This window comes from Etheostoma cragini, chromosome 23, assembly GCF_013103735.1.
Source record: "Etheostoma cragini isolate CJK2018 chromosome 23, CSU_Ecrag_1.0, whole genome shotgun sequence".
In the NCBI taxonomy this organism is placed as follows: domain Eukaryota; kingdom Metazoa; phylum Chordata; class Actinopteri; order Perciformes; family Percidae; genus Etheostoma; species Etheostoma cragini.
The window spans coordinates 14,169,186-14,195,892 of record NC_048429.1 but is presented as its reverse complement, the minus strand read 5'-3'; the positions used below and the strand labels follow the sequence as shown (position 1 = coordinate 14,195,892).

At 39.8% G+C, this 26,707-nt stretch overlaps 2 long non-coding RNA genes across 2 annotated transcripts; one reads left to right on the top strand and one right to left on the bottom strand.

The window, feature by feature from the left end:
- Nucleotides 1-113: 113 nt before the first annotated feature.
- Nucleotides 114-26,707, top strand: LOC117938715. Its single transcript, XR_004655474.1, has 3 exons — nt 114-370; nt 24,042-24,047; nt 26,697-26,707. It is a non-coding gene; the product is annotated as an uncharacterized LOC117938715 (long non-coding RNA).
- On the bottom strand, nt 2,332-6,944 carry LOC117938714. The gene is made up of 3 exons (XR_004655473.1): nt 6,933-6,944; nt 2,908-2,910; nt 2,332-2,566 (listed from the first exon to the last, which is right to left on the bottom strand). It is a non-coding gene; the product is annotated as an uncharacterized LOC117938714 (long non-coding RNA).

The following is a 26,707-nucleotide window of genomic DNA, read 5'->3' as shown; positions in this document are numbered from 1 at the left end:
CGTGTTATGTGGTGAATGTGAAAATGAACTCCTACCTCCTCTGTCAGCTCTAGCCCCTGAAAAGACCTAAGATGAGAAATCAGGCCAATTACAAAAGCTGGTCAGTCTGATGTCATGCTGCTTTAGCACATTAGTATTCCAGAGCTCTCAAGTTGTGCTGGGTAAAGGATGCTGATAGCCAGGCTCTCATTGGATAGCTGTTAGCCAATCAGAGTCAAGCAGCTTAGCTCATTGAATATTAATGAGACTTGGCAAAAATTGAGCTGAGTCTTCCTGCTGGCTTTCTATACCCCACTAGAATGGCTTGGAACAAGATAACCATGGCATTTTTTACACAGACAAATGTTACAGAATCCATGGTAGAACTGCAGTTTCGGCAGTGTTTAATACATGTGGCAGAACCCCTTTTAAGCATGTTACCAGTACACAATAAAACCTTTAGCCTTTTAAAGTTACACTTACCAAATTTAAAGTAGTTTTACCATGTCTTTTAAGGCCAGCAGTGAAGATGTTTGATAAAATTGAAAACTAGCCAAAAGTACAAAAACAAGACTCAAAACACAAATGTCCTTGATATATCATCAACAATGGTTAATGACAAAAACTGTAGCACAAGCTTCCTTTTCGTAGTGTAAATGTAATTCTGTCATGACAAATCTTCAACCTAATGCCTTGAAGTTTATTGTGGGGGTCACTCTGTTTATCATCATACTGTACATACATACATACAGTACTGTGGTTAACCATTTAAATAAAATATGGTCATCAAGTAATCACACAGGTAGAAGTTTGACCTACTGCCCATTATAGGCTGAACAACCAATGAGTAAAGGCAACACATGAAATGGCCCAATGAGAAATGAGTTTCACAGCTCATTATCAAAGGCAAGGTTCCAGTGCAGCCAGTCGGAGTTTGAGTCTGGACCATAAAACTGTAGAATGCAAATGTCTAAGGTGTAAAATTGCTTTCTGGCAGAACAACTAATGGGATCATGGTTGACTTTACCTTACCTTGACCAACTTATGACTTCATAAGGGGCAAGATTCCAGATTGGCCCATCTGAGCTTTCAGCAGGCTGGGGGAACTCATATTGTTGAAAAAACTCATAAAAACCTTCATGCCATGGGACCTTTAATAAAATGAAGTTGTTTGCGTCTGGCCACAGTGAGCATCTGCCTATTTGCAAGACCAATAGGATCAAAAATTAATTTTTCCCAACAGCCATTGGACTTTCAAAGAAAGAAAATAGTTTTATGTTTTATTTATTTATTGCCTTTTTGATGTTTGTGTTATGCTTTGTTGTTTTTGTGATTCTTACATTGCTTGTCTGGTGTGTGGTTCTGCTGGCTGCAAATCAAATTGCCCCCCGGGATAATAGAGTTTTCTTTGAACAGAATAATGGCACAAAATACCAAGTTCCATAATGCAGTTTTGACCTTTTACATGCAATGTTCCATAGAAAAAAAAAAAAAACCTGTGATCACAGATTGATGTTTATGAAAGTGATGCAACTGTTCCATCTTAATGGTGTCATTGGACATAGAAGCAGGTTAAAATGTCTGACAACCTCTCCATGCGTGTCTTGCAGGCTTCATGTTGACACTGTATTGGATGAAGCCGTGCATCTCATGCTGTCGCCGATCCCGCGGCTCATCGATCAGTCCCTCGGAGGCCTTTAGTTCACCGTTGCCACGGCGGCGATTAGCTTGTCACTCTCCACATTTCTGGAGCAGAACTAATCAGACTGGAGAAGAGACTTGCCCCACTGCTATTCATGCGTGACTTGTCCTACCAATGTATGCAAGCGATGAACAGAAACACAGCAGAATTGGATTTTATTTCCACAATCTCTCGGGTGTGCTGATGGAAAGCAGATCTGTTGTGCCGTTAGAGACGCATGGAGTAGGTCTGTCTTCTCTGTAATTGATCAACAAGAGTGTATGAGTGTATCAAGAGGTGATTATATAGTCATTAGCAGGTTTAAACTGATATATTAGTCTATTAGATACTGATTATAAGCCAGTCAAGTTGTCTGAGATGATTGAAAACAGTCTGGACTCTTTCCTATGATTTTCTGTAGATGAAGTTAAAAGTCAAAGGGAAATCTTTTTGCTATGGAAATCAAGACATATGTATTAGTTTTAGTTTTAGTTCTGACTTTAAATTTTTGGTCAAAATGACAATCAATTGCAAAAATAATACATTTGAAGCTATAGTGTACTATTTCACATTAATGAACGTCCGTTACGTTCAAGCCATTGCCAAATTAGTTGATACAAAGCAAATGAAGCTCTACAAAACTCTATATTTCTCATTGTCGCGCTGAAGCTCCAGTGATGTGTTTTACGTCTCCGCAGAGAAAGGACAACAGCAACGGTCAGCTTTGGAGACTTAGAGGACATACATGTTACAAGACAACTACCTCTTCTGAAGAGTCCTGTGTTTTAATCATCTGTGTTAGCAACTGCGTGGAGGAGAGTTGGGGCTGGCTTGCATCATGTGGATGCACCGACAGTGTTTTTATCATTACTTCAGAATTCCTCACGGGGAGACAAAAACCACGCACTACAGCCTTAAGTTATTTTCTGCAATAAAGCACCCAATGTTGAAAATGTGTTACAATAGGAAATCAAACGGCCCTCTTATTAACTACACCAGTGATTCTCCCTTGTTTTTGTTATATTTACATATTATAATTTGGGTATTGTTTTATGATCAGAATATTTATTTGTACTTTAATTTCTTGAGATCGTTTTATTTACCTTTCATCTGTGCTGTAATCAGGGCTTCATTGGAAAAGAGAGCTTGCTCTCAATGGTCCTCCCTGAATGAATAAAGGTTATAATAATATTAATAATAATAATAACAATATTAGTTGTTCTCCAGGTGGTGTAGAATTTTGATACCTGCTAACACTGTTTGTACTGGTAATTAGCTTGGCGCAATATCTTCAACCAATATCTGTGTTCACTAAAAATCATAATATGACCTCAATTCCAATGGCCGCAAAGATTTAAACCACTTCAGCTCTGGTGCAACGCAGTTAGCCGTCACTTAGTACAATCTGTGTTTTGAGCACTCCCTTCATTACTCTGTTATTCCAAATGTTGGTCTCTCCGTGTGGAGATTTCAGAGTGTTGAGGTCACTTGTTGCTGGTTATTTGTCCTTGCAACAACTGGACCGTTAACCCTAGTTAGACCCCCTTGTTTGTACGCATAAAGTAGTCTTGCATTGCCAGACCTTCCTCTACAGTGCTGCAGAGAAGGACTCTGCAGCTAGTCTACACTGCATTCCGGTATGGTTTATTGGCATTTCTTTAAACCAATCACAACCGTCTTTGTTGCTGCTAAGCCCCGGAAAGAGCCACGGTGCTGCTGCAAAACAGCCTCGGGAAGGAACGTTTAGTGGAACATGTGTACGTTCAAAAGTTGTTTAAGTCGTGCAACAGAAAACTCAGATTGGACAGATAGTCTAGCTATCGGTCTGGATTTACCCTGCCGAGATCTGAGGAGCAATTAACCATAGTTCTCGGAAATCCACCGGATTTAAAATTACACAAAGGACATCCGACTGAAACAAAGGATATACAGCAGAATTTCTAGTAGACTATATATGAAGAGGTTTATTAAAAGTGTAACAACCAAAGCATGAGTATGCAGGAACTGTGAATGACTCAGCCAGTGTTGAAACACATGAACAAACATGTTGCACTCACACAATGACTATGTTTACATGCACAAAATATTTAGGTTTTTACCCTTGTTCTATAAAAGACAAGATTCCTCCAAATCGTTTTACTTTTTCATCATGGCATGGCATCATGAAAATGAATATTCCACTAATATTTCCGTTTACATGCAGCCATTCAAAGTAAGATTTTTGGGAGATATTTCTTCTCACCTATGAGAATTTCCCTTGACTTGTAATTCCAGCTGTCGTGAAGTTTTTACCCACTCTCCTGCTTGTAGTTAAGTAGATATGAGGTGAATGGAGCAAAGTAGTGTCAAATGGGAATCTGTCCTTCTTTCAACCCTTCTTCATTTTCCATTTTTTGACTGGAGGCATGGCTGTCTAACAACTAGCAGATATTTCCATAAAATGTTTATATCCTCTTTTATAAAATGGAAGAAATTGACACAATAGCTGTAGAATCATAATAGTTTATATCTACTTACATAAAAGGAAGGAGAATCCGTCCTTCTGGTCACACACACAGGAAATGCATTCCCTTCTGAACTGAATTGTCTGATAGAGAGAGAGAGAGAGAGAGATGAGAGGAGCACACATTTCTTTGAAATCATTGATTTCTACTTGAAGTGAGTGTATTTTCAGTGCTTTATATCCACATAAAAAGACCTGGTCTGAAGCCAGTGTGAGAATAAAATAAAAAAGCACTCTGCGTAGGGATATTCAGATAAGAAATAATACGGTTACACCACTTGTTTTTTCTTATCTTTCCCATGATTCAATGAGTCACATACCAGATCAAGTGGGAGCAAAAGGCTCTGCATGGACAAATTAACAATTCAGCTCTGGGATAAAAATTTCTCACTTACATGCTTGGCCCCAGTAGTACTCTATTCTGTGCAAACATTTTTCTTTTGAAATGAATTCAGTGCTGCATATTTGGTCGCATAAAATATTAAGTCCTTTAATATTTTAGTGCAAATAATGAGGGCTCTTGACCTCTGTATTTAAATTTAATCATTACATGCAGAATTTATTAACTGCATTTTACCTTGTCTGTCTAGGAAATGTTCCAATTAATGTTCCCAGGAAGTGCAGAGTGATGAAGAGGCCTGTCTCCCCATCAGAGGAAAACAATTGAAAAGTTAGACAAAATTTGTCATGAAGTACCCTATTTACTAAGAAAATCCACTGCCAAAAATGTATCCACCAAATGAGCAAGCTTCTAAATCTGATTACTTAACTAAGAATCAGACCAAATGTTTTGCCTTTGGATTCTTTAGCTATAAAAGGTGGAAACAGTGGGACTGTGAAAAGGTAAAAGGGGCCAAGCATGAAGCGTGTGACAGCTCCATCACAGACGTGATGAAGGTCAGCTGCAACGTAATTGCTGCGTCCCGTTCCCATTTGTCTAAACCAGGGCATTTGCGTTCAGAAATCAGCTCCTTGTGAAAAGGCATTTGGCTGCCTGTCATCCTCAGTCACCTTCATCCTGTCCCACATCAGCACAGAGCCATGACAGGCGGCCACAGGTACAGCCAGAGACACATCCACACCCAAACACCTACACCCAAACATCCACACCCACACAGTTAGTTTAGCTTGTTGCAAACAACAGGGATTGTATCATGTTTCCCAGATTAGAAATGACACATTTCCTGTTTCTTTACAGGGGACGGGTCACCCAACATACAAAACAACACATTTCTCAGTTTCCGTGAGGAAAGTCCTTGCAGATATTGGTTTTGATTGGTTTTTAGATATGCATCATAGATGTCTGCCTCCACCACAATAAAATCTTCGGACCAATACCAACAGTTTCCATTGGCAATACGACATCTTCTACCAGACAAAACTGTTCACAGTGAGTATTATCAGCGTGGGTAGCAAGGCCACTGTTCCAGGGAACTGAAGTTGCTTCACACGTTCTTGGAGTGTTCTCCTGTTGGTCAGTTCTGGAACACTATTGCATCCAAAAATCGGCCTTGATTATTGTTACTGTATCTGTTACTGTCAATGTTTTGATTTTGAATGACCTGTCAGCCTTCCAGCTCTCTAAAGCTCAAAAACATGCTGTGTTTGCTGGACTTACAGCTGCTAAGAGGAAGTTTGCAACCTGTTGGAAGCTACATCACAACTTATCTGTTCGTACATGGATCCTTTCTTTTTTAGATATTGTATACAAGGAACTATAGACAAAAAAACAAAACATCTGTTCAAAAAAAGAAAGAAATAAAGTTGCTGTTAAACATTTTGATATCTTTCAGGACAATTTCTAGTAAAAGAAATTGACCTTGATGCTTTTAGAAAAGTATTTACACATAACACTACTTCTTTGCTTTTTTCACAAAGTGAGTAAAATATTTAGGAAAGAAAATCAAACTTTCATTTAATGTTTTTTAAACGGGGACAGATACTACATCGTAGACGTTTCTGCAACAAATCTCCAATGTACAGTATCACAGCATTTTCCAATGCCTGTCCCTTGAGTTGATTTGCGTATTAATGGCGGGGTTTGTAACTAATTCCAATATACACTTTTTATGTATTGTTTGAAACAGTCTTCCCCCCCCCCACCACAGAAATAAATAACTTTTGGGCTCTGCAAAAGGAGTGAAAAAGATCAGTCATCTGTAGCTGCTGTAATCCTGTCAAAACGCCCACCAATCACTGCCTCATCGTCCGCTTGGAAAGAACCAATGAAAGGAATAGTTTGACAAATATCCATATTTCTTATCTTGCAGCGAGTTAGAGGAAAAGATGGATACCATATCATGTGAGCTAAATATGAAACTCGAACCAGGAGGAAATTAGCTCATTCTAGCATTAAGTATTTAGAAGCATGGGGCAAAACAGCTAGCCTGGCTCCATCTAATCTAAAACAAAAAACAATACTTCTAAAGCTCACTCCAACAGAATGTATTGTGATGGTCTAACACAATGCTGTAACTAGTTTGTGGCTAACAGAAGCCAGGGGAAATGACTTTTTGGAGTCTTGACGTCACAGTCTCAAATTGTCAATCTGTTGGTTTAAACTTTTGGTGGCAAAGAAAACGTAACACAGATAAGATAGCTAACTCTTTATTGCAATATAGATAAATATGGAACCAGTAAAGGTGCAGTTGGTGATAAGTTTCTCTTAATTTGCTGTCATTTCTTTATATCCTGACAGTCGTTCACAACAAAAATTATCTGTGGGGGGAAAAAAAATCACACATAAAGGTTTATATGAAAGTTACCAACTGCAGCTTTAAGACAATCCCCACTTATGAACTTTTCTAGACATACTATAGCTCCTCAAAGTAATTTGTATGATTTATACTAATCAAATGGTGATATAACGTAGCCACATTACAGCCTGAGTTAATTTGCATAATATATTCTGGATTTGTTCATGTGGAAATGTATAGCTATGTCATGATCTTGGTATAGATGAGGGTATGTTATTTTCTCAAAGTAGAGTTATCTTCAGATGAGGAGAAGTAAATGAGATAGTTTGGGGTTAGAGGTCATATTGCAATCAAGCTGTGTGTGTTACCAACCCGTTCTCACTCTGAACTCGTAAAATACGACGCTTGGACGGGGCTGTCAGCATCAGAAGCAACGCAAAAAGCGCCCTTCAGCGTGTTTGAACGAATCAGGGAGATGAGCAGCTACACAGGGTTTGAAGATGACGTATCACTAAGAGCAACTACGGTAGTGAATAGTATGAAAATCAAAAAATCTACATAGGGAGGTTGGATGGGTTGAACACAGGACTTTTACCCAGGAGACCGGGGCTTGTGTCCCACAGGTCACGTTTCCTAAACCCAACTGTCACTGTTGTCCCGTTTTTCTTTTCCCAAACCTAAGTCTGTTCTTCCGTTGTGTCAAGGTAAGCTCACCCACAACCCTTTCCTTAACCTAACTGCGTCAAAGTGACGCCAATAGTTCAAATATTTTAAATGTGTTTAAATATGACCCTAAAAGAGACTATCAGAGTCAATGACAACGCCAAAGGCAACTAACCAAGCGTCCTTATGTACACAATGGGAGTGACAACCTGAATCACCTTGGTTGGTGTGTGTGTGTGTGTGTGTGTGTACGCCCCCTCAACTCAACTCGCTATCAGCTTTATTTCAACTCTATATCGTATGATATTTGCTGCTCAGTGGTATATTTCTAAGCAGAGATTTTCTAACAAACTGCTGCCACTGTTCAGTCCAGTTGCTTTGTTGCTCTGCTTCACCGGGACAAGCCAGAGATTAGCAGCAGCTGGAGACCTATTTTCTGTCAATAAATTAGCTAAACAACATCCCACATTATTAAACTTGCAAAAGTGAGAACGCAAACAAGTGAAAACACGAGGAACAAGTAAATTATTCAAAGTGTTAACATGCTTGGCTGTGGAGGATAATATCACTATGGTTTTTAATGAATACTCGACTCCAGTCAGCGTAGTTGGAGACACTGTACACTTCTGTGTGAGTGCTTGTTTTCCTTCAGAAGAAGCCATTTGCTCCTGTTCACATACTCGTTCAGTATGAAAAACAGTTTCAACCGAATGAGCTAATCCATCACGGTAAACAGGGAGAAAGTTTGTTTATACTTATTTCGCTGAGCCAAGTACAGTGTTTTCATATCAGTACTGCATAATGTTACTCTCTGCTTGGTATCAATCAACTGACACCCACATAAAGAAATGGAAGCTGATAATTTCAAGCAAGGTTTGAAATCTGATTGCATATACTGCAAACTGCTTTAGGGAATGTAAACCATACATGCATAGCGGTAGTTTATTCCTTCTAATCTGTTTATTTAAAATGTCTTTCTCTGAAGCACTCTGTAACTAGTGTTTTCTAAAGTATAATATAATTGAGAAGTTATTATAAGAGGAGTGCATTTCAAGGCCCAGAAGATGCCGTTTTCTCTCATAAAAGAGCAATCTGCCGTTGACGTCTCTTCACAGGGAAATTTGTCTTGTGTGCGTTGTTTTGTTTTGTTTTTTAAAAAGAGGGAGAGAGAAGAGGGACAACATGCAGCAAAGGGTCGCAGGTCAGAGTCGACCCCGGGCCGCTGCCAGGAACTCAGCCTACATGCTAGAGTTTGCCCCTCGTGTGTATTGTTTTAAAGAGCTATCATAGTCTCACACATCACAAGTATTGTATTCTCCAGGCTACAATACAATTGTTACACATTTACACACAGTGCATACAAGGGTGCCCAATTTAAAAGCAGAAATGTTCTATTCTACCCTGTGGAATTGAACACATACCTGGTGCAAGGTTACATGATACCATGTAAGAACAATTTCAGACATGCACTTCATTAAAACGCCATGTCTCCTCTTCACCACGGGAGATATGCTGTCAGCAAGTGACGAGCACTTGTTTTTTGTTCACATCGAGGCTTGCACAGCTATTGTTGAAGGGATGTCGGAAATTAAACAAACTTATGCTGTACGGGAATCACCAAAAGTAGACAATTTACATTGTAAAAAATGCAACTACAGTAAATCAATAATATAATTGGTTTCTTCCGTTTCATTCTTATAAATATTGTAAATGAGTCATTTTAATGGAGTGTTGACTTTTCCCCTGAACATCAATATCCTGATATCAATTAGCTTTGCTGTAGTGACTACGTGCCAGCTAGTGTTTCTCAGTAAGCGCATTTCATTACTGGTGTAATGTTTCAGTCAGACATTGGTAAGTTAATAACTCAGTGGGTGGAGCATTTGTTTTTTATTCAACAAGGTTCACTTACTAGCTTTTTCCAAGAGTATTTAACAGACCATCACATTGTCTTCTACAGCTTAAAAGAGTCCCCAAAACTAGTGACTTTAAGTTTTGTCAAACTGCATTTTCCTTTTGACCTAACACAGACGAGTGGAAACACTCAAAGGACTGCTTACTCCGATTCTTCACTGGGCACATCCGTGCTGCGTTCCGGCTGAACTCCGGTTTTGTTCCGTCCACCATGCGCCATACCACACTGGGAGCCTCTCAGAAGCAGAGCGTCTTGCTGCCCGACTCGCAGATTTTGTTGTCTCTTTACAGAAAAATCACATTTATTAAGCTTGTATCTACCTTTCAGTCTAAGCACTCCTGTAATTTGATTACATGCCTTATCTTTTCTGGTGTAGTCCTCAAAAAAGATCTGTGATGTTTTATTACGTTTGTCACCCTCCAAAAGAAGTTGACGGTAAATTAACAATATACTCTTGCCGTTTCACTTCTTCGTGCAAAAACAGACCTTAGCAGAGTGGGGAGCCGCTTCACGCACGCTTCTGGGACGCGCTGTGGCGTGACTGGTGGAATCTCAGGCTTTGACTTGAATGCCAGCGATTTCTTGCAGGGAATCCGGAACGCAACGCTGAAGGGACGGGTGTAAAATAGAGTTGAGATCAAAATCTGTGGCTGAGTAGGGTTGAGGGAATGTAATATAGAGTGGGGGCAGAGGAAGAATCAGTTGAACAAGGATAATTAATTGAAAACAGGACAAAATACAACAAAAAAACAGAAAAAAAATAAATAAAAATTGATGATTGAGAAGATAGGAACATACAGTATGTGTGTCTGAGCATTGACAAAGAACACCCATAAGACCTTAATTCTACAAGAAAAGACGGATAGGGGATATTGATTCCTATGCGTCTTTCACCTGCAATCAGATACAGTACAAATTGCCTTTTGTCGATTTGTAATTATATAGGTGAATGATTTCCTAGCAAAGCCATGGGAGTGATAAAATGTGCTTTTTTGCTGATGCCTGGGTAAGCCATGCAAGGTGAAGAAAAAAAAAGCACACGGGAGGCTTAAATCTAAATAAGTGAAGGAGGGGAGGGAACTCGGCCAGTTCAACAACACCACGTTATGCTTGTCGTGGACAAATTTCCATCTCAGTCAACATGACCTTGGGCCTTGGATTTTATCCACATCTTGGGATTGCAAGAATACATTTGTTGTACAAGTTTATGCCCTGACTGGGGCATGGATTTGATTTGATTTGTCTTCATCAAAGAGACAGATAGGGAGTGATGAGAACATACTTTGTGTCCTTTAAATATTGGTACTTTACACTGGAGAACATCATGAGGAAAACATCAGACAATGCCACATTGCAAACATTGTTCAGAGTTGTTTGTTCATGTAAGACAACATAAAACAGACAATCTGATCCTAAAAATGTGAAAATCGTTTCTGTTCTCCTACCGTGGCTCGTCTGAAACCCTAAAACTGCCCTGCTGTGGGCCTCTAGTCCTTGAAAGAAAAATTTCCACAGAACAATGTATGACTAAATCAACTGGTGATAGTGCCAGAGAAAATAAAAAAATGGCAAAACCAATAGCTCTCGCTTTATCTCATCCGCCACCTCCGTCTCAGTTATTGTCATGGAAACGCTGAAATACCCATGCAGGTCGCATGCCACAAGATCCTTATATGTGCCTTAAGAAATTAGCCACATACCCATGCACTCTGAACCTGTGTCTCCACACAGATTTCTTTTGTTTACTCAGTTACAAAACAGCAGTCTGATTGGAAATACTGTATAAGAGCCAAAACCTATTTTAATGTTTTGTTAAGTCACTTAATCTGGTTTTCATAATGTTGTTGCCACAGTGTTATTAATATGGGGAACATTTCAGACTTAAAGCTGCACTTATGTAAAAAGTGTTTGTAGTGACAAACCCACAGAAAATAATCACCATAACTGTGCAGCTTACCTCAGTACTACGGAGCAAACTCAGTGACTAGTTAGCGAACAAAATAAGCAGCTAAAGAGCCAGCTATTTTCCTGATAAGCTGGTGGAGACCAAAATGGTGCTAAAAAGGAGAGGGAGCATTGGAACAAAATCACCAGGTGGTCAGAAACTCAAACCCAAATGAATGTTAATGTTACCATGTGTCTGCTGTGTCTGATGTGTACAACAGGAAACAGTTAGGTAGCAATTTGCCAGCAGATGTTATTGTACCAAATTACAATGAAATCTGACAGAAAAGATTATGGTAAAAACCTATAATCCAAGTTGTAATAGCCTAGAAGTATCATTTAACAATGGGAAAGCAGTTAACAGTTGGTACTTGATAGCGATTTGATTCTACTGGTCAGGCTGTAATTTCTCATGCTTCCCCCAGGCAAGTCGGGTTGACGCAAATCTTTCAAGGTTTTCTCTTTTTCATGATCTGTGTAATGTCTAAATAACACAGGGATTGTGTGCTGCTGTTGATAAAAAAGCAGTGAAAATGCTGAGTCTAACTCAGACTCGGGCCCAAAACTGGTGCCCCTGTTTGTGTGTAGGTTGCTTTATTTTTGGGGGAAAGACCATAGTTCTGCGTCTTGACTGTTTGGGGATATAGCAAAGCTACAACATGGCTGAGACTTATTTTGCTGTGGTTTCTCATGTGAATCTTACTCACATTGTTCAGTGCATACTGGCATACTGGTTTCCTCCAAGAACAGATACAGTACACATGAGCAGTGTGAGTGAAGGCTTAGAGAGAGCTGCATCAGCTTCCTTAACCCCTCGCCTTGCTATCTCTTCACCGTCCCACACCAGAGGTTTGACAGAAACATGCGCACATTTTAAGAAGCTGGATTTCCGGATGGGCAACTGTATTCATCTCTGTGAGAGAGGGGGAAAGAGATAATGTCTACCTTCCCTGCAGCCAAAATAAAAACCCAGTGAGAGTTTGGAAGTCAAGGCACTTTACATGCAAATTACTTTGTATGTTCAATACTACTTTGTGTAGTAAAATGAAAAAGAAAAGAAAATAGAATTAAGAAATATGTTTTTAGCTGGACTGAGGGATAATTCTTTGCAGCACTTTATGTGCGTGGGTGTCTTCCTTGCACTTGTTTTTGGTTTCATTTTCCGAGGGTGAAATGGGGTCGGTGATAAGACTGCAAAAAGGAATAGTACCTCTTCTGTCTCACATTTTCCCATTGCAGTGGGACTGACCCCCAGCTTCGCCTTCAGATATTAAAAGATTATGCTGGTCAGAGGTTACAAAGATTGTGACAAGTAACTGAGACATGAACAACAATCTCAGCGCGGATATATCTCATATTAGTTTTCTGCCACGTCCCTTTTTATCTCACTCTTGTTGTAGAACACATTTGTAAGCGTCAGTCAGGGTTCAGCGAGTCTATTTTGGTTGGTGTGTGTTTGGTTTAAGCAGCACACACAGGCTGTGTTCACAGCCAGAATGTTTTCTGAACTCTGCGGTGTTTCCTTTTTACTTTGTTCAGCTGAGACTGCTGCAATTTCAAGCAAACGACAACACAGAGAGCCCTGAAAAGGAGAGTTTGAGTTTTCTAAGAAGAGAACTGTGGCGTGGTTCATTAGGACTCAGAGTCCCAACCAACTACATCAAATGGCCCCAAAAGTTGAAGGTGGGGTCATAACGTTTTCATTTGCTTAGCAATTGAGCAAAAAGAGGACTGCTTGAGTAAGTCTAGACCACATAATTTTCAATGACCCAACAGTCCTAGTAGTTTGCTCTAGAGCAAGCAACAGTGGCGAGGAAAAACTCCCTTTTAGGAAGAAACCTCGGACAGACGAGGCTCTTGGTAGGCGGTGTCTGACTGCCAGTGTCTGAGTGCCAATAACAGTCACAGTAAAATATAATGGAATAGTGAACAAGAATAGACATGTGTTGCTCAGATTTTATGCTGTGGGTAAATGAGGCTTTGGCACAACAAATAATTTGCATTTTTAATTTAGTACAGATTCATCAATCCGCAGTGCCCAGAGACACAACTGTGGTTAAGGGTCTTCACTCTGGAGTAACATGGGAGCCTTGAGGCCTGCAATTCAATTTGTAAGAGATCCTGCAGCATGAAATGAGTGGGTTAAACCGGAAAAACAGTGTTCCAAATGTGCTGTTTGCGTGATATGACGATGCCTGATAGTTATGGGTTCTACCTTAAAAGACTCAAAACAATCTGATAAAAATGCCATTAAATAAATAAAAAGGATCAAACCGAATGCAAAGAGAATATGAAAAAAAAAAGCCAACCAACATGACATGCCAAGCAAAGAACCAATCCAAATAAGGCCAAATGAATTTTGAATGGTTATTCATTTCTTTAATGCTTATTTTCTTATACTGCAATGTAACTTTAACTTTTGTGTTTTTATTTTTCAACTGTTTTTGTGTAAAGCACTTTGAATTACCCTGTTGCTAAAATATGCCATACATATAAAGCTGCCTTGCTTTGGTACCTGAAGCTTCATTAAAGCACAGCAAACCCTGATTTGTCAATGTTTACTGTCCCTTCAGGAGAAAATTAGTGGCCAAAAGAAAACATACAATTTCTGAAAGAGAAATCCCTTCAGTAGTAAAAAAAAAAAAAAAAAAGTACTTCTCAGCATCTTTATGCTAAAATTACATAAAATGCAAATGTGAGCATTCATTTCAAGTTTATTTAATTAAAATGCAGCCCATCTGTCACCAAAACTGTCCAATAAATGAGCTGGAGTCATGTTGGTGAGCCCTTCTTGGCTTGTAATTGATCAGTGTCAAACTAAATTACACAAAAAGCCTCAAACTGAACTTTTCTGGTTAGGTCTAGACTAAAATAAATGAACAACAGGTGTGATTGCACCCTCACTACTCAGATGGGAAAAAGCTCCTGGTGTGGTGCATCCTGCTTGGTGCGGTTACATGGCAACAAAACCCTCCAACCTCAAGAGGTCAGCCACACGGGAATCCTGGGAAGCTGGGCTGTCAGATCCAGCCACTCAAGCATAGTATGTGAAGTTGTGAGGGAAAAGAGCAACTTCACACATAGGCACGTGCACACACACATGTTGACTCAAATTTCTTAAATCCATCAGCGATACTCCCCGTTGTGCATTACTGTCACACCACTCTGTGCTTGATTCCAGAGCTCCCTTCCTCCTCCCTGGCAGCCATCTCGGTGTTTTACCCGGGTTAAACTGATACTCTCAGGGGCAGTATGGGTGGCGAGAGCCCACACTGGCAGGTGGGAGCCAGGGTTTCAAGGGATGCAATTAATCTCAATCAAACTTCCCCTTTTAGGTGTGATTAGAAACGAGCTGGCCTAAGGAGAGAGGCAGAGCATTTCAGCAGCGGAACAGCCGTACACTGAGACCAGGGATAATTTGTCTCGCTAACGAGGATGTAATATTGATCAGGATGTAGAATGAGATCATGCAGCACCTTGGTAACATATTCTCCTTCATATCAATTTCAAATATTCGACCAGGTCACAGCTTCAAATAGTATCTGATTTGGTTTAGGATAGTTTTACCTTTAGTGGTATGGAGACCCAAAGTGGTCAATATTGAATAAATAAATATTTTGTTTCTTGTTAATTTCGTCTTAAACATTTGTTTCATGCACATGTTTTACACAATTTACAAATGTGTCTATTCATTTCATGTAGTCAACTAGTCCATTACATCTTATAACATCTGATTAACTAAATAAAACTGAATCAACTAACTCAAGTAATAATTCATTATCATTTTATTGGTGTTTTTTTTTTACCTTACAATGGCAATTTCCCAATGCCACTTTTTTAGTTTTAGTGTCAATTCATTAATGACATTGGATTTGTAATCAGTCACCTGTTTCATCTTTCAGCCAATCACATGCTCCCTTCTACCTATCAGGGCCAGTTCAGACCTGGCATTAACATGTGACAAGGTGTTTTGGGTGCAGTCACATCTTAGAGGTGTTGATGCCAGGTCTGAATGGAGCCTAACTGCCAGCTAGCTAGGTGGATCCTCTTGGCAGGCAAAACCACAGAGAAAGTAGTGTCTTTCTCTGAAAAACACTGACCAGTTATACCAGAAACATGCTGCATCCTTAAATGCTGCAAATAGCTTTAAAGCGCCGTGAAGCAGCGCCATTTTCATTTTGGTGCCCATGTTATCCAATCTGTCCGGCCAGGCGCAAAGCGGTGCACCAGCCCATGCTGCTGCGATTGTTTCAATGTCTCCTCTATTTCTTTTATGAGAGCCGTGAGCGAATGTGTCAAGACAGGCAGGTGATTACATACGGAAAATGCAATAGTGCAGCTGTACACTTTACAAAAATAAAATAAATTCTAAATAAAACACCCAGGTTTATGGTGATTTTAGCCGTGTCTACGCTATTAGACACACGGAGAGACAAACCAAAGGACAGACAGACGTAGTCCCTGTTTTGGCATGAATCTCAATTCCCAGCTATCTGCGGTGCTTCAGCAGGCGGTGTGTTCCTGGCCATAGCGGCTGCCTTTCTCACAAACTCTTTAGTTTCATGCTGAGTAATAATCCAAGTTCTAGCTAGTAGCCGCTAGGTAGTTAGCATGTGCAGCCTTGTTAAGCTAAATAAAAGGAGAAAGTGTTTGTGTAACGTGTATTTTACAAGTAAAAATATTTATTTTTAGTAATATTGAACAACTTCCATATACAGAGTATAGTGATAGGTACAGTGCTTGTGTTCCATGTCACTTTTTACTTTCATTTATTGTGAGTATAACTCTTACTTTCGTGTTCATGTTCTTACAGTGTTTTTTTTAGTGTTGAATACAATGAGTGTTGCAACTGCATTGTCCCCATTCCCCCACAGGGATCAAAACATTTTTTATTGGATCTCATGTTGTCTTTGGATATTTGATTTGAAACCAAACACTAAGCAGAGCCAGAGAGAGGAACCTCAGCTTATTCACTGCTTTAAAATCAGAGGCTTCCTCTGTGATAAAGACTCTTGATCCTTCTGAGCCTAACCTTCCGCGTCGACTCGCACTGAAGTGGTGCCATCAGTGCTCGGCTTTGATCACCATGTCAACAGATATGTCTCTCGCCCGCAAAAGCCAAAAGTAAGATGGAAGAGCGACATAGGGATCCGAAGCCTGCGATTTTTAGCAATTAATAGGGTGTTCTACATTGTTAGTCTGGGTGAGCGCTATTAAAGCAGAGTGTTTGAGTGGGCCACGGGAGGTTATTTAAATGCAAAAGAGTCGAGGAGCCCTTAGCAATCCATCTCATAAACCTGACTGTGGACTAAATGTTTGATTCATAATCTCCTAGTAATGACTTTGCTGTCAGAATAGGTGTCAGAGTCAGATTTCATCCTAACCTTGTTTGCAAAATGCTGCAGGGCCATTAAGGTGAAATGCAATGACAAAAACTCATAAAGAGCCATTATGCTTCTAATGGGAAAATTCACTCTGAAATCACATTATTAAAGGAAAGGTATATGGTGCATCACAATCAGCAGGTTCTAAGCTGTTAACTTGAATCCTGTTGTGTTTCCTTGTTAAGTTGCGTTTGGCTTGATGACACCAGTTGACATATGAACTCCAGTGGCAGCAACAAGGACCCCTTAAAAAGCAGGAAGTAGTGGATCTGATACGCACAAAGGCACAGGCCTCACACAATGATTTATTAATCAGTTGTTCAATACATCTTTCATTATCCTGGTAGAGATTCCTCGGTCAAAATCTAAGGCAGGAAAATGTGTCAGTTTTTAGGCAGTCAAACATGGAGTGAAGTCGGCAAATGGTTACAACATCAGCACTAGTTTACAGACTTAATTCGCTTGCATTTGATAATCAGTCAACAGAATGCAATCAGTCACTTTCTGCATTATGAACAGATAAAAGCATTCTTCTTTGTGGTCCAAAGATGTTTGCAGAGTATTAAATAAAATCTATGTTGATCTCAGAGGCTTGTGATTTTTAGTCACACTCACTACCTGGCTCTAGGGATGGCAATGCCGGGCTACTTTGGGCCGGACTGAAATATCAAAACCACCATTAGATGGATTCAGATACTATTTCATGCAAACTATTTTAATGACTTTGGCGATTCCCTTGTTATTTCCTCTAATGTCGCCATGAGTCTCTTAAATATTCAAAAACCATGTCTCACTTCACACAAATCTCTCACAGCTTTGTGTGTATGTAATTGTTAAGACAGCAAACAGTGGAGTGATGTTTAGCCTTAAAGACATTATTGAACACTTGCCGTGTTGAAAGATCTGACGGAAGGAAGGAGGTTTTTGGCATCTTGTAGTTTTTTGGACAGAAAAAACAACAACTACAAACCCTATAATCCCCGTTTTTAGATGGGACTGTAGAAGTGTTCATTTGCAGTAAAAACAATGATTGATAGTTCTACAGTCACAATAACTGTTCTTCCATTTCATGCGGTTTTGCAGGTGCTGCCAACCATGAGAAATATACAACGTAGTGAAATGTCCCACCGCCGACTAGATGATGCAAAAAAAAGCTGAAATGGCATCCCAAGTAGATGGTTTAATGCTTTAAAACACAACGCAGCATTTGAGTGCAGGAATTATGAGGCTACCTCCACATTCATATTGTGAAAGTCTTGCAGCAGGGCAATTACTGCAAAGCTTGTCAAAAAGAAAGAGGAGAAAAGAAACGGTAACTGCTGGTCGGGGATTTATTTGCCAAAAAAGTTGCTTTGTGGTCAGTGATTTAAGAAATAAATCAAAGAGCAGCACCCATCTGATCTCCATCTACTCCATGATGCGAGGCTCCGTCTGGAGTACCAGCCCAGTGCGGGACTATCCAGTGCAGGTGATACGTATATCAAATGGCCTGCCAGCCAGCCAAGGCGACCTGTGGCACCAGCGCCACCCCCAGCCGCCTGTTGAAAGGAGACACAATCCCAATAAATGTATTCCTGTCAACATTGCTGCGATGCCTTTTTAATACAGTCCCTGGAGGATTCAGAGCAAGAACAGCCTGAGTCAAACTCCATTTCTCTGGGCTATAGGAGAGATGTGACAAGATCCCCATGTAGGTCAGGGACAGTCAGGGACTGTCTGGTAGCAAGCAGCCACGGAGTACGGAGAAAAGCTGTTAAAAGGTTTTTGTTTTTAGTCATATTTTTTTGTTACCAAGGCTCAGTAAACCCAAACCAGCCTGGACAGAGCCAGAGTTGCACCTTTCAAGCTCAAACTCCATCAGTTATTACAGTTTGATTGCTGAAGAGAAGAATGAACTGGGCCAGTGGTTTTCAGGAACAGGTGTGAAAAGAGCAATTTAGGCTGTGGTCACATATCCAGCACAGTTGGGTAACTTCTGTCTGAGCCCCAGTGCAAAAGTCGGCTATGTTGCATTCTGGGTCGGTTTGCATATATCATGCAAAATAAGGCTGGGATGTCCTGTGAAATCCTCGGTCAGAGTCCAGCCTGGGGACTCTGTCATTGATCACAAGAAGCACGTTTGTTGGACAGTTGTGGTAGGCATCCAACCTGTTGGTTAAAGATTGAAAAACAAGAATCATGATCATCCAGGCAGCCCTCACCCAGAAAACGACCGATTGGGTCGATTATGCAAGCAGCTCATAACGACCCACAATTCCGTTTCCTGTTATGAGGCTGAAGCTGAAGTTATTATCGCAAGAGCAAACAAGGAAGTGATTTGACAAAGTATAAGCATAAGGGTGTCATATTCCGTGTAAAGAGGCAGGTTGGGGTGGTGGTTGGGTCAAACAAAGAACTTTCACTCAGAAAACCGGTGTTTGCGTGAAACTAAGTCACCTGTCATTTTAAAATTAAATTGAGTTTTAGTCCCTGACACAATGGCGTCCTATACGTCATGTTACGTTGTTTTAGCAGTTTTTTGTGACTCATTTTAAGGTAACCCTTGATATTTTCCTGACCTAAGTAAATATTCATGGATCAGAAAATCATAAATTACAGTGTGAATAGAACTGTATCCATGCGACGGATACATGTCCACAACTCCACACGGAAACCTAATATTTTGCAACTTTGATTTAGATTATGCATACGTTTTAATATTTAACGTTAATAAGTTTCTTTTTCTCTCTTGGGCTTCCACATTGGTGCAATAATTTTAGTTTTATCTGCTTAGCCATTTGACTCTGAGATTTTCTACCACCACCATTATACAATACAGATAAGTAAAATATTACATTTTTTGTGCTCACAATGAAAAAGTGCAAGCAATTCCAAAATGACAAAATTATGTCTCGCCTGAAACAGGATGGTAGAACAGATCATGGGGCATTACTGCATGCTCCATACTCTGAGCTGCTTTCAGAATCTGGGATGCTTCAGTTTCAAAAAGCCATCCATCCTTCAAGAAGCCGTCCGAAGGTCCTTCACCTGGTGGCCGATTATCGAATGTTCTCGCTGTCATGCCCCGACATTACAGTAGCACAGCTTTCATGATGAGCCATCCATCGATTTTATGTCAGGGACGAAACAATAAGACATTGATTATGAAAGCCCCTTGGACCTTTTTAAGTTCAGCTAATTGTATAACTTGCTGTTACGGAGCACGTGGCTGCCGTCATGGGAGCTGTACGCTACCTATTTTAACCCTCAAAGACAAACCTTAAATGTTGCCTGCATGTTCATAGTGTTAATGTGTTCTGTTAATGATCACAATATTCAATCTCCTGTTATCCTAACATTCCTTGTATTTTAATGTTAATCCTATACATGAAAATGTGTAAATGTCTAGCGTTAGATATATTCATGTTGGCTGTATGAAGCTTTTACACTTACTACTCACCTGTGTCTCTCACGTCAATTACTTTTTTTTTGTTTTAGCTTTTTGTTTTAGCTTTCTTTAATTCCATTTATTTTTGGAACACTACTTTTCCTTATTGGCCGTACTTGGGGCCAACAATAAATAGCCCCTCTTACCAACATCATCTCAGACTCACCTTGTGTGTTTTCACCTACCCACAACTTGCTTTATAGGGTTTCTAGCTACTTTATAGAGTCTGCTCGGCCATAGTTTGAGCATCTCATAGGAACTTAAGGTGGCTCACAACTTTTGGGGCAACTGCAGGTCAACTGTATCCTTCCCTGCTCGGTCTTGATGTGGTCCTAGCCATTTATCGACATCTAAAAGGTCACATATGATGGCAGAATATTGAGCCTTGTAGACACAGTAAAAAAGCAAGGCAACAAGGTTGGACAAGGGAGGAAGGAAGGGCGAGACTTCCCTTCATTTTTACTTGTCTTGGTGAGAATGCAACACCTTTTTAATCGCCCAGGTGCTCACACACAGAATCACAGAAGATATATAGCATGTGTGCATATATTGCACACTAGACTCTAATTCAGGACATTCCAGCCTGATTACAGCTGAAAAAGTTGCAGATGTGTGTCCGTTCAATGATTTTGTGTAAATTCCTTATTAATTTAAAGGCAGTAATTCAAAAGGCTCGGTGGGTTCTGCCTTGTAAAAGAGATGCTATAAATATAACATTTCATCGGGTTTAAATGGAAAGTTTCCGTGTAACATGATTTCTCTTTTAGAGATTCTGGTGCTTCTGCAGGAAGTTGCTCTGAGGCTTATTCAACTTTTAGACACAAACTGGTACTATGTGATGTCATTTCTTTCTCCTTTTTTAGCTTTCATCCTTTCAGTGCATTGTATTTTTCATATCGATTCATTGTTCCCGCCTAGTCTTCATTACATAACTTTAACAATGAAATAAAAAGTTCCTTCAAGCCGCTGTCCGTTTCAGTCTTTTCAAAGTGGCAGGAATTATGATTGTGTAAATCAAAGTTTAACACATTACAGCTCCTGTACACAGCTTGCCTGAAAAAAACTCTAAGAACACACAGCTTTAGCATTAGGTGTTCTCTGGGGTGCTCTGTGTGAGATCAAAGCGGGCTGCAGAGTCGTTGCACATTACAGCCGACTGCCAGGTTTGGTCTGCTGCCAGTGGGCGACTTTGCAGCAGCCGAGCACTGGCAGTTTGCTTTTAGAGGGGTTGTCTTTGTTGTAAATCACTGAGAGTCCATATTGATAATCTCACCCATCAGATTTCTAGGTAAAAAAACTTCAGTGAAGCCCTTCATCTATTCCGTACGTACCTCCCTTCACTGCACCAATGCTGCTAAAGCAGTGAAGGCCGCTGGGATTTACAATTAGATTAAAAAGGGAAAATCCTCCATCACATAGTGTTAGACTTTCTATACGGATTTACTGTAACATATTTTATTGTAATGTAACATTTTCCGGTACATGTACTTTACAAATTAAATCAACAGAAAAAGTACTTACACCACTTGTTAGATTACTTTCGTTACTGTCATGAGCTACGTCAGATGGGCCTTAAACAACTCTAAAGCCTCCACACCCTCATGTTAAATCTTCTGTATTTTAACACAAGGAGAATTAAACAATGCTACATTCCGCAGACAACGTTTTTTTTCCTGTTTGAGGTATTTCTCACTGGCTAACATTAGCCTAACCCTTGTAACTGCACACCGCTGGGGTACACACACACACACACACACCTCTGAACAAAACCAGGTTATCCTGACTGTAGGTGGACTTGTTGCTAATGTTAGAAAGCCAACCAAGAACACAGTGCATAAATAAAACAACTTTGGAATTAGTGGTAGTCAAATTTTTCCTATGGCAAGGGCTAACCCGCTCATACCTCTAGTCCCACGTCAAACAGTGAACTTCAATATAATAATTTGTAATTAGACTAAGCAATATACCACACAATCAGCAGCCTGCATCTCACCTCTGTAGCTATCCTCTAAAGTTCACCACCCAGTGTGTGCCCACTCTCTCTGCTGCACATGTGTTCTGTTCTACACAGTGGATGGAGAAAGTCTCCCAGAGGAAAAATTATATTGATTGTGAAAGAGTTTATTTATAAATTAAGAACAGAAACAGCAGACAAGAAATAAGACAATATATGTATAACACTTTGCGATCTGTTTACATTTCTGAAGGTTTGAGAAGTGTAAACCTTTTTAATCCCATCCCGTGTCCGCAAATCAATGATTGTAAAATCTACCTTCCCAATGGCTATTCACGTGTTCTCCCTCATACCCAAAAATCAACTTTGATTGACATAACTTATTCCCAAAGAAGAGGAACAAACAAGGGAATAATACATTTTAATTTAACATCATATGATTTAGTGGTCTATAGTGTATAGCCATATATACAATGTAAAACTTTTCACTGTAAATTTACAGTAACATCCTGGCAGCAGCTTCGCCAGTAAACTACTGTTTATTTACAGTAAGCTTGCTGTATTTTGAAACGCCACTGCGATTAACAGTAAAAACCTGTAATCTGCAACATTCTCCCAGAATGCATTGCCAATTCCAGTATGATCCTGTATAATATTAAAACAGTAAGATACTGTGAGATTTTAGCTGTAAATTTACATCAAAGGTTTACAGTGTATATGTATAGGTATGATAAGGTTGATCAATCCCAGGAAGAAGAAGAGACAGTTATCCTCTAGCAGCTCCAGCGTTTCTCATGGTAGCGGGATCAAACTGGTCCATTCCCTGATGGGTGGGAAACACTGGAGCAGTGAGTCCTTAGAAAGTTCCACATGGCTGTGTTGGCCCTAGGGAGTCTGTGTGCCACCACGCGGTCCAACACACTGCTTCTTTGGGGAGAAAACAGACAAATCGGCCAAGTAGGGAAAAAAACAAAAAACAAAAACGGACTGAGCTTTGTATGTATGTGTGATGTCACCGGCCGCATTCTGAGGTCCAGCTGGTGAGCATAACAGTGAACTTGCTGTATTATATGTATAGCTGTCTACTGCTCCTAACAAGATGGGTTAAAATGCCGAAATATAGTTGTGCTACATTGTCCTGTGTATGTGATTGTTAAAAATAAGTTTTTTTTGCTCGTTTGTTTTATAATGCAGAATTTCATAATTATCCTGCATCCTTCTTGTGCACACCATATGAACCATTACATAGATTAGTTTTGTAAATATAAACAGCTTATCAGTGTTGCCAGATCTTGAAAGTTTGGTTCTGAGACAGAAACTGGTCTTGAACAAAGCAAATTTTCTCCTTATGGGTCTGTCTGATAAACGCCCTTTTAGTGTCAAATTGTTTGGGAGATTTGTAACAGAGAATAGGTCTAATGTTTGTTTTGGTGACTGAACCACCATCTGCTCGTTCACCTTTTACATCACTTACCAATAACAATCAAACGTTCAGCCTGCTTCCTACTATTCATAGTCATGGAAAAACATTTGGCTGTTCTGCCCGTTCACACAAGAGCAGAGTCCACAACTGTCACTAATAACCGAAGTATACAAGCCCTAGTACTACACTGCTGGTTGTATTCAAATCTATTCCATCCACTATTTGTACATGGTGCATGGAACACATGAGCGTTTACATTTTTATTCAATTTTATTTTACCTTTACCAGGAAAATACTCATTGAGATATAGAGAAATATCTCTTTTTCAAGGGAATTTCTATATGCTATAGAATTGTATTCCTGTTTTCACATTATGAAAAGTGCAAATGGCAATACAACCAAATAAATGAAACCCAAACTTGTTTGAGTCCTTATTATTGTTCAAATGTATTTAATCCTCAAAAGGAGGAAGGACATTGTGGTATTCTGAATATGATAACTCAAATTTGACTAAAGGTCACAAAGAACATAATAATCCCAACTATGTACTTGAGCTCAGAATAATATTTTCAGAGGGAGCGGAAGAAAACTTTGGATTCATTGCAGGTGGCTTTGTAATGCGAATTTAATAACCAAATAAGTCTAGGTGAAGACATGGCTGCTCATGACCTTCAAATGATTTAAAAAAAGAAAAGAGAAAAATCTTTCATGGAACTGTTGCAGCTTTGACAGCTTTGTGTTCTTTGTTTTGGAATTCTAAACCCACTTCTATGCCGAGTTCTGAGGAACTCACTTTCTCTCAAAAATCCTTAATTGCCTACAGCAACAGGGCTGTCACAAGTTATATTTGAGACTGCTAATGATTAGCTTGGTATAATCATGGCCTCTTGGGACTCTTTATGTTGCAAACCTGGAACAATGGCATACAAAATTTCCTAATTAAGGATATGATTGAGTATTCAAACTGTACAAAAAATAGGGCTGGCTCACCCTTACAGCGGAACGATTTTAATTGTATTATGTATAAACAAATGTTCATTTACTGTAGCTAGCTTTTTCTATACAGTGATTATAAAATATCACGCATCATTCCGTCACTTCTGTCAAAACAGTTTGCACATTTCCAGTCCGTAAGAATGAATATAAACCCATTCGTTTTCAAGACAAAAGAAGAAATCAGCAAAGAAATCTTCCGTTTAATCCACCAAAAACCAGGTTCCAACTTTAAGATTGGTATTACTCTCTGGAGTTCTGAGTTGTAATCATCATCCCTCCAAACTAAAAACACCCCCACATCTCATTTCAACAAATGATGTGATGACAAATACACAGGGTACAAATGCATTTACACATAAATTAAACCCTAAACTCAGCGCTGGCTGCACTCAAACGCTGTGTTATGAGTCAATAATTTAGACTAATGACTGCAATAATAGCAGGGTTACTGTAAAACAATGTAAGTGGGATATCATTTGCATATAGCATGTGTTCCCAACATCCTCAGCATCAGTCTTGTGTTTATTTCTTTAACAGCTCACAGAATAATGTGCAATAGACAAGATGGAATTCATTACTTGCTATATCTTCCTCCCAACTTGTAAAATTTGGACGTTTAGTCCATGTCTTTTAATGTCAGATCCGACGCAATAAGCACCCCTCAGCTTGTGTATAGAACACACCGGGCAAAGGGCTGTTTATCTGAGGCCGAGACAATACTCAGTAAAAATGCGGACAATTCCGAGACCGAGACCTTTGAAAAGTGGTCTTGAGACCGATTTTGAGTATTACACACGGGAAGCATGGAAACTACCTTCTCTGTGGACACATACCTTTACAGTCATTTTTATGTTACTAAAGTTCAGTTTTTAGGTAACATAACAACTGAGGAGGAAGACAATGGCCTAAAAGCTCAGCAAAACCTAGTAAGTGAACCTTGAGTCAACAATATTGAGTCCAAAAGTAGTACAGTGTTGCAAATGAGGGTGAAACATTTGATTTCTGGCAGTGGTGAGAGTATTAACAGCTTGGAATCAAACAGAGTAGTGACTAGCTGTCTGAAGTGCACTGACACCAGCCAGTACTTGAAGCTCAGCAAGGGAGAGCCCAAAGAATGTTTTGTCAGCTAAACAGGAGATAATTTAGTGGTGTGAGATTCCAAGTCCACTGGGTCACTGTGAAGCTTTTCTGCTGCTCCTCTAATGAAACTGTAAACTGACCCCTGGGGATCTCCCGCCACGTCCATTGATTGCATTTTACCTCCCATGCAACTGTGGGCTACTGTAGACTATTCACTGTGGAAATGCAGTGATGATGTGCTTGACTGTGACAAAAATACATTTAAAAAAGCACAAGGTTTGCTGGAGTCATGTCAGCGGTGGGCTGAGGTGCAAATCACAGCTGTGCCTTCACTTCCATTTCACTCTGCCCAAAGGTTAATGTGTTTTCCTAAAGCAGCCCTGTGCTGGAATATTTCCCAGACTTTTTGCGATGAGTTAAAGCATCTGACAGCATATCAGTTTTGGATCTCTTCTCCGGACCTTACGCTTATGCCCCTTAGGCACGTTTCACAGGCTTCTTAATAACAAATATTTTATTATTTGTTTGAATGCTGTCATCTCATCATTGTCATTTATTTTTGATAAATTGTTGAGATCAGGAGACGATGAAGACTTTCAAGATGACGAGTCCAAGGATTTTAAGAGTGACCAATGAACTGCGTCTCTTACAGTCTTCTTGTTCTGCCGTGGTCAGTTAATCTACTTCTGTGAAACAGAGTTGCCTTTGACACGACTCCTTTGTGAGACACTATTAATAGCTTACACATTCTGAACTAGTCCTGCAACCTAGTGTTAACTTCACGTTGACTCTGCCCTAAAAGCTCCCTCTGAACGGTTTACTGCATTTGAACTTTTCCATGCATAAATATCAACCTATCAATTCTCAGTACATGAGATTATTTATAGCCGGTGACAAGTGTGTTGCATACATTAGAGCACAGATTATTCCCGTTCTAATACATTAAGAAACATCTTTTGTAAACATGTGCATGGCTCAATCACTTTTCTATTTCCAGCAGCAGAAAGCCTCAGATAAACCCACTGTATGCTGCCTGCCTAGCAGCAAATAGACCACAAAGTA